This window comes from Thermobia domestica, chromosome 2, assembly GCF_964235325.1.
Source record: "Thermobia domestica chromosome 2, izTheDome1.hap1.1, whole genome shotgun sequence".
NCBI lineage: Eukaryota > Metazoa > Arthropoda > Insecta > Zygentoma > Lepismatidae > Thermobia > Thermobia domestica.
Window position 1 is genome coordinate 142,733,871 of NC_137455.1, and position 10,871 is coordinate 142,744,741.

At 36.9% G+C, this 10,871-nt stretch overlaps 1 long non-coding RNA gene across 1 annotated transcript; it reads left to right on the top strand.

Annotated features, from left to right (window-relative positions):
- Positions 1–2,841: 2,841 nt before the first annotated feature.
- Positions 2,842–10,639, top strand: LOC145679743 (uncharacterized). The gene is made up of 2 exons (XR_014130519.1): positions 2,842–3,209; positions 10,040–10,639. It is a non-coding gene; the product is annotated as an uncharacterized LOC145679743 (long non-coding RNA).
- The last annotated feature ends 232 nt before the right edge of the window (positions 10,640–10,871 follow it).

The window sequence follows — 10,871 nt, forward strand, 5'->3', positions numbered from 1 at the left end:
GTAAACCCCCTGTACACAGAAATGAAGGAACTAGTGATATATTAGGAAGCAGGCTAGCAGAAGGGGCCTCATTATTTACACCGCACCAGCCTACACAACACAAAGCACTATTGCTATATGCAGATTTTATTTTATTCGTTTTTCTTATATTTTGGAAATGTACATCCAGTTTTTTCGTTTAATTTTTCGGGGCCCCTAATAGAGTGAGATCCTAAGCTATAGCTTGTTTAACTTATACGTAAATCCGACACTGGGGCAGAGTCATTTTGGGGAGATGCAGCTATTCTTCTAACTAGGGATAATTCCATACCGGGACCAAGTACCTGGGAAAAACTTATATATCGGCTGAAAGCTCTTCCCATGAGAAGTACGAAACCCGTTTTCAAATCACGGGCAAACCCACAATCTGACCCTATAAGGGGTCAGTTTGTTAGTGTTTGTGACCCTATGTATGGCATATTCGACAAAAGTAAAAATGAGTGTTACGATACATTACATTACGAATGTATATCCATGAAATGTGGCATAAACATCATTCGTCACTAGAGAAAATATATTATGGACGTATTCCTCTCCCAAGGGCCTGGTTTGTCAATGTTACCAACCAAATGTAGAAATGAGTAGTTGTAAATCAGGTTCGGTACGATGAAACGTTTGTTCACCATGCTTGGCAGAAACATCACACGACACTATAGCAAAAAATCGTTGAGCGTGACCGTCTCCTAACCATTCTAGATTGTCAGTGTTGCCAATAAGTGTTAACATCACAATGTTGAAAATGGTGTGCGTGCCATTGAACGAATGCATAACAAATATGACAGAGCAGCATTGCACAATGGAAAACAATGTGAATGCCCCAGTCTCCCAAGCACCCTAGTGTAGGAGTGTTGCCAACCAAATCGAATATTTAAGATTTTCGCATGAAGTCTACTGCATTGGCAGACATAACTGACAACACGTGGTTATGGGTTCACACTAACATACTACAAACCTAGTATGGGCCACTGTTCAATTATGTCCGCCAATGCTGTATAATTCATGCGAAAATCTTGAATATTCGCATTTGTTGGCAATACTGCCACATTGGGGTGATTGGGAGACGGGAACACTCACAATGTTTTCCACTGTCCAATGCTGCATCTGCGAAATGTTATATATTCGTTCAATGATACGCACGTCATTTTCAACATTGTGACGTATACGCTTATCGGCAACACTGACAATCTAGAATGGTTAGGAGACGGTCACGCTCAACGATTTTTTGCTATAGTGTCGTGTGATGTTTCTGCCAAGCATGGTGAACAAACGTTTCATCGTACCGAACCTGATTTACAACTACTCATTTTTACATTTGGTTGGTAACACTGACAAACCAGGTCCTTGGGAGAGGAATACGTCCATAATATATTTTCTCTAGTGACGAATGATGTTTATGCCACATTTCATGGATATACATTCGATCTTGCACAAACCATCTGTCACGTTGTATTTACAATTCGTTGGCAACACTGACCAAATGGGTACGCCGGGGTGCAAAGTGATATTATCAAACTCGTTCCCGAATCACGTTCTAGCAATGAGCCAAAAAGGAACACGATGGGTTGATACTATTCCGCGTAATGTATCGTAACACTCATTTTTACTTTTGTCGAATATGCCATACATAGGGTCACAAACACTAACAAACTGACCCCTTATAGGGTCAGATTGTGGGTTTGCCCGTGGTTTGCAAACGGTTTCGTACTTCTCATGACAAGAGCTTTCAGGCGATATATAGGTTTTTCCCAGGTACTTGGTTCCGGTATGGTATCATCCTTAGTAAGACGCAAAAGGATACTTTTGTATTACTTTAACTGCACAGGCATAGCCACCATGTGGATGCTCAACTCACTTGCCTCTTCTGGCGTCGTCACTGTAGACAAACACCATGTATGTGGTTTTTTTCGCGGTTCTCCTGTTTCCTACCACTTTCTTCATTCCAACATTATTATCCATATCATCACTGTTTCGCATATCCTCCGTGCATAATCGTAGGACGTAATCAAGCAAAATTAATATACCACTAAAAATTCAGCGAGCATATCTATTGGAATCTAATTTCTTTATAGGAAATCACCGACAATTGGAATATTTTGTGCGACTACAATTTATCATTTTTCCATTCTTCTTTAAATTTCTCACAGATGACATGCCATCTTTGTAATATTGAATTTTGACCTTGTGGATTTTTGAGTAGTTGATACTATACATGATTTTTACATTATTTTCTCACATAATTTTGAAATTCATAAATTAGTACAAGTAAGTAGTTACTAATCTTTGTTTCAAATTATCAGAGCTAAATTTCCTAAACTTGCATGTGCAGAGGAACGACCGACATATTTATTTCTAGTGTATGGGGAAGTTGAAGATATACACAGTAGTCTTTGTTGGCAAATAGTTTATTCTTATAATATATCTGATTTTTACTTTTGTGTTTTCACGGAACACAAAGCTTTTTCTTTTTAATTTTAAGTTTGAACGTCTTGTTTTGGAATGATAATCTTATTTATGACCCTTCTGTAATTATTAATGACCAGACTAATCCCACTGAATAACTGTTTATATTGAATGCATATCATCTCTGTCCTAGCCCTAGAAATATAATCAACGACCTTCGGCTTGTCTCCTTTCATTTTTCATCTTAACATGGCCTCGTCAATAAATCTTTGCAGTTGTTTTGCAAACAACTTCTTTTTCATATATTGTACTCAATAACGTTCATAGTGTGACCCTTTAACAACTACATATAATCTCTTCATAGATTATCTCCACAGTGGCATACACAGACTTCATCAAGAACATTCAGGGCCATATGCATAGTTATTCTGCGGGCTACTTAAGGGCCACGTACGCGACACTTGATAATTTGCGTTGCAGAGTTCTCCCACAGGGTCAAACTAGCCCGCAACCTCCCCGTAAGTCAAGGGAAAGGCTACGGGAGCTTCAAAGCACCCTTTGGCAGCCCGTAGCAGTCTGTTTTGTTATAGAAGATGGATATGCTTGGTGCAAAAGATCTATTTTATAATAATTTTGAAGAATTTATTCAACAAGTGGACGAAATATCTAGAAGATATGTAGCATCGAGAATGTTCATTTTGTAATACATCGATTGAGTACAAGGTCTGAAATGCAGCTGACTGTCATTCTAGAGTTCTGATAAATACCAGGTGAGTGTTATGGTTATTTTCTTAATAAATTAATATTTACAATATTGTTTAGGCAGAAACTTACGTTCAATGTTAAACCAATATTACTGTTTATCAATGAAAATAAGTTTGGAATCATATTATTTCTGATTTTTCCCTGGATTAAGTAGACCTATGTGTAAACTTTAAAGAAAAAATATGTTTATGAAAATGACTACAGTAACATGTCGAACATAAAATATATCAATTAAGAGGTAAATCTATGCCAATAGAAAATATCATAGGTAAAAACAGAAATATCACTTTAAAATCTGTAACCGAGCTATATAAATATATGTACAAATGGGAGTGCAGATTAAGAATACGGGGCCAATTTTGAAAATGAAAAGTAAAATATGATAACACTAGTTAACAAAGGTTTTGTTACATAAAACAAAATACCTGTTCTTAAAGGAACTTTTTGCGCTGAATTCGAATATGCACTTGGTTTTTTTCCATCACGTACGATTTTCCCGTAACAGAGGGATTTTCGGGGAAATCCCTCAAAAATTTCCCTTTTCGTTTATTTTACACCCCAAGATCTTGTCCCCTTGCATATACTAACATAGATATTATACCTAAGTATACTTTGATTCATATTTAACAAACCCTCCAAGTTTCGTAATAATCGCTTTATTCTTTCTAGAGAAATAAATATGTTTGTATGTATACTGTGTGTACTGTTTATTGCACCTTATAGTAATGCTTTCAGATCTCTTAAGTTGAGGTAAAACGTTTTGCTTTATTACCACAAACACATATATAAAATATAATACAATATAATTTACAAGTGTGACAATTTACAATAAACAATAATACAAATGTACCAAAAGGTCATGAAAAGACAATCAAAACTATCACAATATATGAAACTTCCATTGCGTTACAAAAACGTACACTACTTCCTTCTTTTGTAAGAAATGTTGCATTCTCTAACAAGACCAAAACAATAGTTCCCCATCATTGAAGGATCCCATCGTCCCTGGTACCTTTTCTCCATTGCCATTATATCTTGGTGGAATCTTTCCCCCTGATCGTCTCTGAGAGCACCTAGGTTAGCAGGAAAGAAGCTGAGGTGGGAGTGCAAAAAGTGGATTTTTAAAGACATCCTACAACCCAACTCCTTGTATTTCTGTATCATGTCCTGTACGATTTCTGTGTAACTCTCAGCTTTGTTATTGCCCAGAAAGTTGCGCACAACACACTTAAATGCTGTCCAGGCAGCTAGCTCAGGACTGTTTAACTTGCTGTCAAAGCTATCATCAAGCATTAATTTCCTAATTTGGGGACCAATAAACACTCCCGCTGAGATATCTTAGCATCACTCAGGTTAGGGAACTTATCTCGCAAATACTTGAAACCTTCACCAGATGTGTCCATGGCTTTGACAAAGTTTTTCATAAGTCCTAACTTGATATGAAGTGGCGGTAGTAATATCTTATTAGGATCTACCAAAGGAGCGTATTTGACGTTGCATTCTCCAGGTACGTAATTCACTCTAGGTTCCCATTCCTTCACTTCATAATGTTTGTCATCAGCTCGACTATCCCATAAACATAAAAAACATTGGTACTTCGTGTAACCGCACTGCAGTCCTAATAAAATACCAACTACCTTGAGATCACAACGTATTTGCCAACAATGGTCTTTGTAATTTATAAGATTTAGCAAAGTTGACATGGTGTCATAGGATTCCTTAATCTTCACCGAGTGCGCAAGTGGTATAGAAGGTTTTTTATTTCCATTATGTAAAAGGACAGCTTTAAGGCTGACCTTTGACGCGTCGATAAATAACCTCCATTCTTCTGGAACGTAAGGAATTCCTAGCTCCGCCATCAACCCATTTATATCCGTACATACGCACACATTATCTTGCATTGAGAAATAGCTTGAAAATTGAACATGCCTTTTCCTGTACACTGATATGTTCGTTTCTGCATCCAATAAGTTCCACTGCTGGAGCCTTGATCCCAGAAGTTCCGCCTCTTGTTTTGTCAGGTGCAAATCACGGACTAGGTCATTAAGTTCACATTGCCGGATGAAATGTGGCTCGCGAACACAGTCAGGGATGAACGTTGGATCCTTGGATGTACATGTTGATGTCGATGGTTCATCAAGGTCATGATCATCATCAGAGTCTTTTGGCCAGTTGGTAGGGGGCTCGGGAAGTGGAAGTTCATCCCCGTGCGGGATAGGTCTAATTGCGGATTTAACGTTGGGATAACTTATTGTGTATTTGCTTTTTTTAGAATGTCCCTTAACTACTGTGAGACAAAAATAACAATCATCCAGATGGTTGGTGGGTTCTCTCCACACCATTGGTACAGCAAATTTCATGAACCTCCGTTTCCCTTTGGCCCATGCAAGTAAAGTGACGTAGCACGACGCACAAATTATGTTGGGTGCCCAAGTTTTGTCCTGATCTCCCACAAGACATCCGAAATATATATAATATGCTAGTTTCACCGATGTCGTAATGGATCTACACTGTCCTTTAACTACAAACTGGCCACACACATAACAAAAACTATTTGGTGAGTTAACACACGAACGCCGTCCTCTTGACGCCATTGTACTGATCACAAACTAAACTTCTGGTCTTAGTTGGGTATAATGCCGTTAAGATCAAACATGAAAGCACTCTTAGCAGCAAAGACAACTTTGAAAGTGAAGTAGTGTTAAACCACACGTCAATATAAAAATGTACAAAACTCCCTCACCAGGTGTCAAGAACACAAGAAAGAAAGAAATGCGCGGGGGGAGGGGGGGAAACGATACCGTAGTGGAAAATTCAGACAGCATTAGTTCATTGTTGTCAACAATGAGTCTGTATTCCATTCTTTCTTTTTTTTGCATTCTGTTACATTTGATAACAAATATTGATAACCATTTCATGAACAAAACGAAAAAACTTGGAGAATTGTATATATATGTATTAAGATATACATATACTGTACGTTTAAAAAAAATATACGTTGGAAGTACATTCTATTTTTATACACGTTTCTAGTTTACAGAGAGCAATACAAGTGTGTTGTTGACTATTGTAAATATTCATTTTTATGTCTGTGTTTGTAGTAATAAAGCAAATCGTTTTTACCCCAACTCAGGAGATCTGAAAGCATTACTATCAGGTGCAATAAACAGTGCACACAGTATTCATACAAATATATTTATTTCTCTAGAAAGAACAAAGCGATTTTTACGAAACTTTTAGGGTTTATTAAATATAAATCAAGGTATACTTAGGTATAATTTCTATGTTACTATATGTAAGGTGACAGGAGCTAGGGGAATAAAATATCTGAAAAAGGGAAATTTTTGAGGGAATTTCCCGAAAATCCCTCTGTTACGGGAAAACTGTAAGTGATGGAGAGAAACCGAGTGCATATTCGAATTCAGCGCAAAAAGTTCCTTTAAGATCAGGTGATTTTTCTCATGTAACAAACAAAAAGTTTAAATTTGTTAACTAGTGTAATTCACAAAGGAAGAGAAACATTAAGTGTAAATAGGAAACATATAAGTCGTCTGTAGAGATGGAAACAGCGTAAAAAATGTAGTTCAATACTATGGAGTCATAATACAAAGCTACCTATATTAAACAAGTACCACAAGTTAGTCCTTAGATTTCACATTTGTTTTCTTTTATGCGCATATCCATCATCACTGACGTTCGTGTTCGATAAGGACGCATGAGCAGGTCGTTCAAGCTCGCTTTGCTCTGATTCGGAGTAGATGTAATGCTAGCTTGTGGTGGCCACGTAGCACAGGTTGGTGCGTGCTTTTGCACTTGTCTTTTTTAATATATAACAAGTTTGCAAGTATACTATAAATATCAGTTTAGTGGGTAGTTAGTGGGTAGGCGCCAAGAAAATAAAAGAGTAGAAAGTGTTAGGAGAAAAATAATGAAAGACTTGTAATCAGTGGCGAACCTTGAGGGAAGTTACAACAGTAAAAATTAAATTTTTATCACTTCAAATTAAGATAAGAAAATTTACCCAAAATTTACTAACCATTGTATAGTACACGTAATCAAAACATTAGCAAGTTTGTTAAGTTGAATTAAAACGATGGAACTATAATTTTAACCGATGTGACTTCCTTCTAAAGGCACCATTGCTTATAACTTTTGTTGGGCCTTTCAACATGTTCCTAGTAGGGTATCGGCATGCGCCAAGAAAAGAGTCGTTTAGAACGCATGATGACACTATTCTCGTGAAGAACTGAGTCACTGTTATATAAATTTAACCCCATATTCTTAATCTGTACGAAAGTAAATGATGTAACGTCACTGTCATATAATCTACCCAATGTGCTGCAAGCTCTTTACATATGTTTATGAGTACCTTAAAGTGTTGATAGCAGAAAGCGCCCGCCTCTGTCCTTCTGCGCCCCCTATGGATGTCTGACTACGTTTTTAGCATCATCCACCCAGTAGGTTAGCTAATAGCCCATCATTCAGGCATACATAATAAAGTAAAAGACTACTAATAAAATAAGGCATTAGAATACGAACTTTAGGTAATGTACACTAAAGATTAGTCGCACCATTTTCGTAATAAAAAAAATGACATTTGGTTGATAGTTCGTTTTTGCAGCTGGAAAAGAAGTGTTTTTTTTTTTAAACTGCATGTAGAACAATGTGTAAACGATGTTTGAAGTAGTGGGTTTTTATTCAATTTAATACATATCAAAGCATATATCAGTAATCACGTAAGTAACTACTTTAAAAGCTAAAGAAAACTGTCCAAACCTAAGTACAACTAATGTAATCCAGTTGGTATGCATTGCTGAGCAAAATGTGTATCCAGTAGCTGTAGACATCGAACTCAAAACATGTTAGTAAGCATACACATAAAGGAAGTTGTTTGCAAGTATCAGGTTGTCTAAAAAATTCGAGCTTTTGTAGGGTAGAATTGAGAGTATGTTAGTTGTGATTAGAAAATATTACGAAACCACATTTACACCAGTTTAGTCAATGCTTTTTGTCATTTCTCCGGTAACACCATAACCCTGTTGCTACAGAGCTTTTGTAGTTTCTGGTTAAAAATTTTGACACATGGTTTCAACAGATTTCTTTTTAAATCTAACTTTAAAACACTGCTCAAGGAGTTTTTACAATAATCGAAAAAACAATAATCTGATAGTGCCATGTCCGTGCTATACGGTGGATACATTCATGCTATACGGTAGCAAGAAAGCTTTCGGCCAGTTGGTGCGTGTTTGGCTTTAGGCTTTCTACGCTTGCTGTATTAACACGTGCTTTCATACAATCTGCCTTTTGTTTTATTTGCATGCGATATTTTAGATCATTCGCAGAGCATCATATCATCACTGGTCGTTCATTGTCTTATTGGCTTGCTGCCAGCGTAAAACTCTTGAGTCAACCTTGAATGGAACACTGAATCCAAGGTTGCACCCATATAACTTTGTTACTGGAATCCAGCTTGCGGCATGCTTGCACCCTTTCCAATCAAGCCGAATGCAAGCTTACCGATTTTCAATGCAAGCTTACAGTAAGCAGTTTGCAAGTTGTCTCTTCTCTTATGGTCATATATTCTGAACCGAGTTCTCAATTTCTGACTGATCAAGTATGTAAGCGCTCGAATGATGTTAGCCTGGTTTACCACACTCTTTCTGTTGATAAATTCCGGTCGTTTAATTTAAATTCCTAGGCACACCCCGCACTAATTGTCGACAATTCAGGTCCGAGTCTATCGTTCTGCCCGACATCATCAGTTCGTGGCGCAAGATACTCTTTCAATTCCATCAAACGCACAGCTTAATCTACCGGGGTGAAGTGTAAGCTTTGCCACAGATTGTAAAACTTCCGGTCTCTTCGACTTCAATCTTTCTTTTATATTGGTGTTATAGATTATCTGCTTTTCATCACTTGTGATCAACTGTATCAGAAATGGCTCGAATTCGTTACGTTTCAGTAAGATTCTCAGATAGAAATTTAATCGTGTATATCTCTTTGAGTCAGATCATATGCCACCACAGCGAGTGGCATTCTGGACATCAGAATTTCTGGAACGAAAGCGACTGATTTGTGTGTTTGCTGTTTTTTTAACGTATCTTGTTCATAAACAACATTAATTTCTTCGCAGGCCTGCACAGCATTTACATTTTTATCGCAATAAAATCGTAATGCAGCTTTGCCGAAAGACACTCATTTTCACGACATGATGCCTTACGTCTGAATGAGAGAATATCGATACATTTTGCATATACTTGCTTCAACTGTCGGCTAACGAATGATGTTAAGCCTTACTCGCTGAGACTCATATAATCTGAGATTTGGGATACTCACGCCATCTTTTGTACAAAAGGCTTACTATTTTTGAACCTGATAGTCAAATTATGCTCCTGTTGCATCAGGACTTGAGATTCATAACAACAAACTGTTATAGGTCTTCTCTTGCATGTTTTATCAATGCATTTTCTACTACTATACCGCTCACTAAAACGTTTTTTGGGAGGAAATGGGAGTGCCCCGAGAAAACCCACGGATACGATGTTCTCCACTTGGTCGGGTATGGAACTAAGGACCCTACGCACCAGAGGTAAGTGTTCTACCGCTATGTTTTCGTGCCCCCTATAGCCATGTTCTAGTGAGCAGTGTAGTAGTAGAATAAACATTGATAAATAGCTCCGGGAATGCCTGAAATACATTGCTGAATAAATCTCAAGTGATGTAATGGAAAGTAGAATCAATTTTCTAATACTTAATTTTTTGAAAATATGAAATTTTATGTATCATATTACTTTTGCACCCAAAATGTGAATTATATCTTTTTCATTCGTTTCAGGCAGTGGGGAATTTCGGAATGGATATCATGGACAGTGTTGCATGTATCTCACTAAGATGCATGACAGCAGTTTTCCAAAAGAGTACTTTAAAAGAAAGTTGGAAGAGGATTGGATGCGGTGCCCTCTACTCTGTGACTGGGTATCCGTGTAGAACACTCACTCCCATCGTTAACTCCGAGAGAGAGAGAGAGGCTTACAGTGGAGATATAAATAATTTAATCACAAGAGGACAACAAATGTAGCTGAGTGATAATTTGGAATGTGAAAAATAAATTTTCGTGTTTGAAGCAATTGTCTGTATAAGTAGAAACAGCAATTGTAAAGTTTTACATTGTACAAACTTTGCACTTTATAGACTAAAATTGATTTAAACTAGTCGCAGAGTAAAACAATAAGTTTATTGAAAAAATATTAACGTGTAACAGTTTCGCACTCTATCCAGTTTGGCTTTATAGCAAAATATATTATTGTAAATTAATTGATGGGCTTACTTCTTGGTGGTGGTGATGATAATGATGAGGCCATAGAAATTGAACGTTTTATGTAAAATATGTTTGGATTGTAAAATAAATAAAAATAAATTAGTCTATCGAAATGTATGTAAATGTTATTTTCAATCTTCGAAGTTTAACCTTTTAAATGGCATTATTTTATTTGATTGTATTGCATTTTTAGTATTCTCCCTCTATGCTTCCATCCTGTCGGCTAAGTAAGACGATGAGAAATAAAATATAATAATGAAATAAATGGTCAGAGGCATTACATGATATGCATGTTCTATCCTGAAGTTGCCCCAGCCCGCTTAAACATGTTAGGCGGCTTTATTTTATT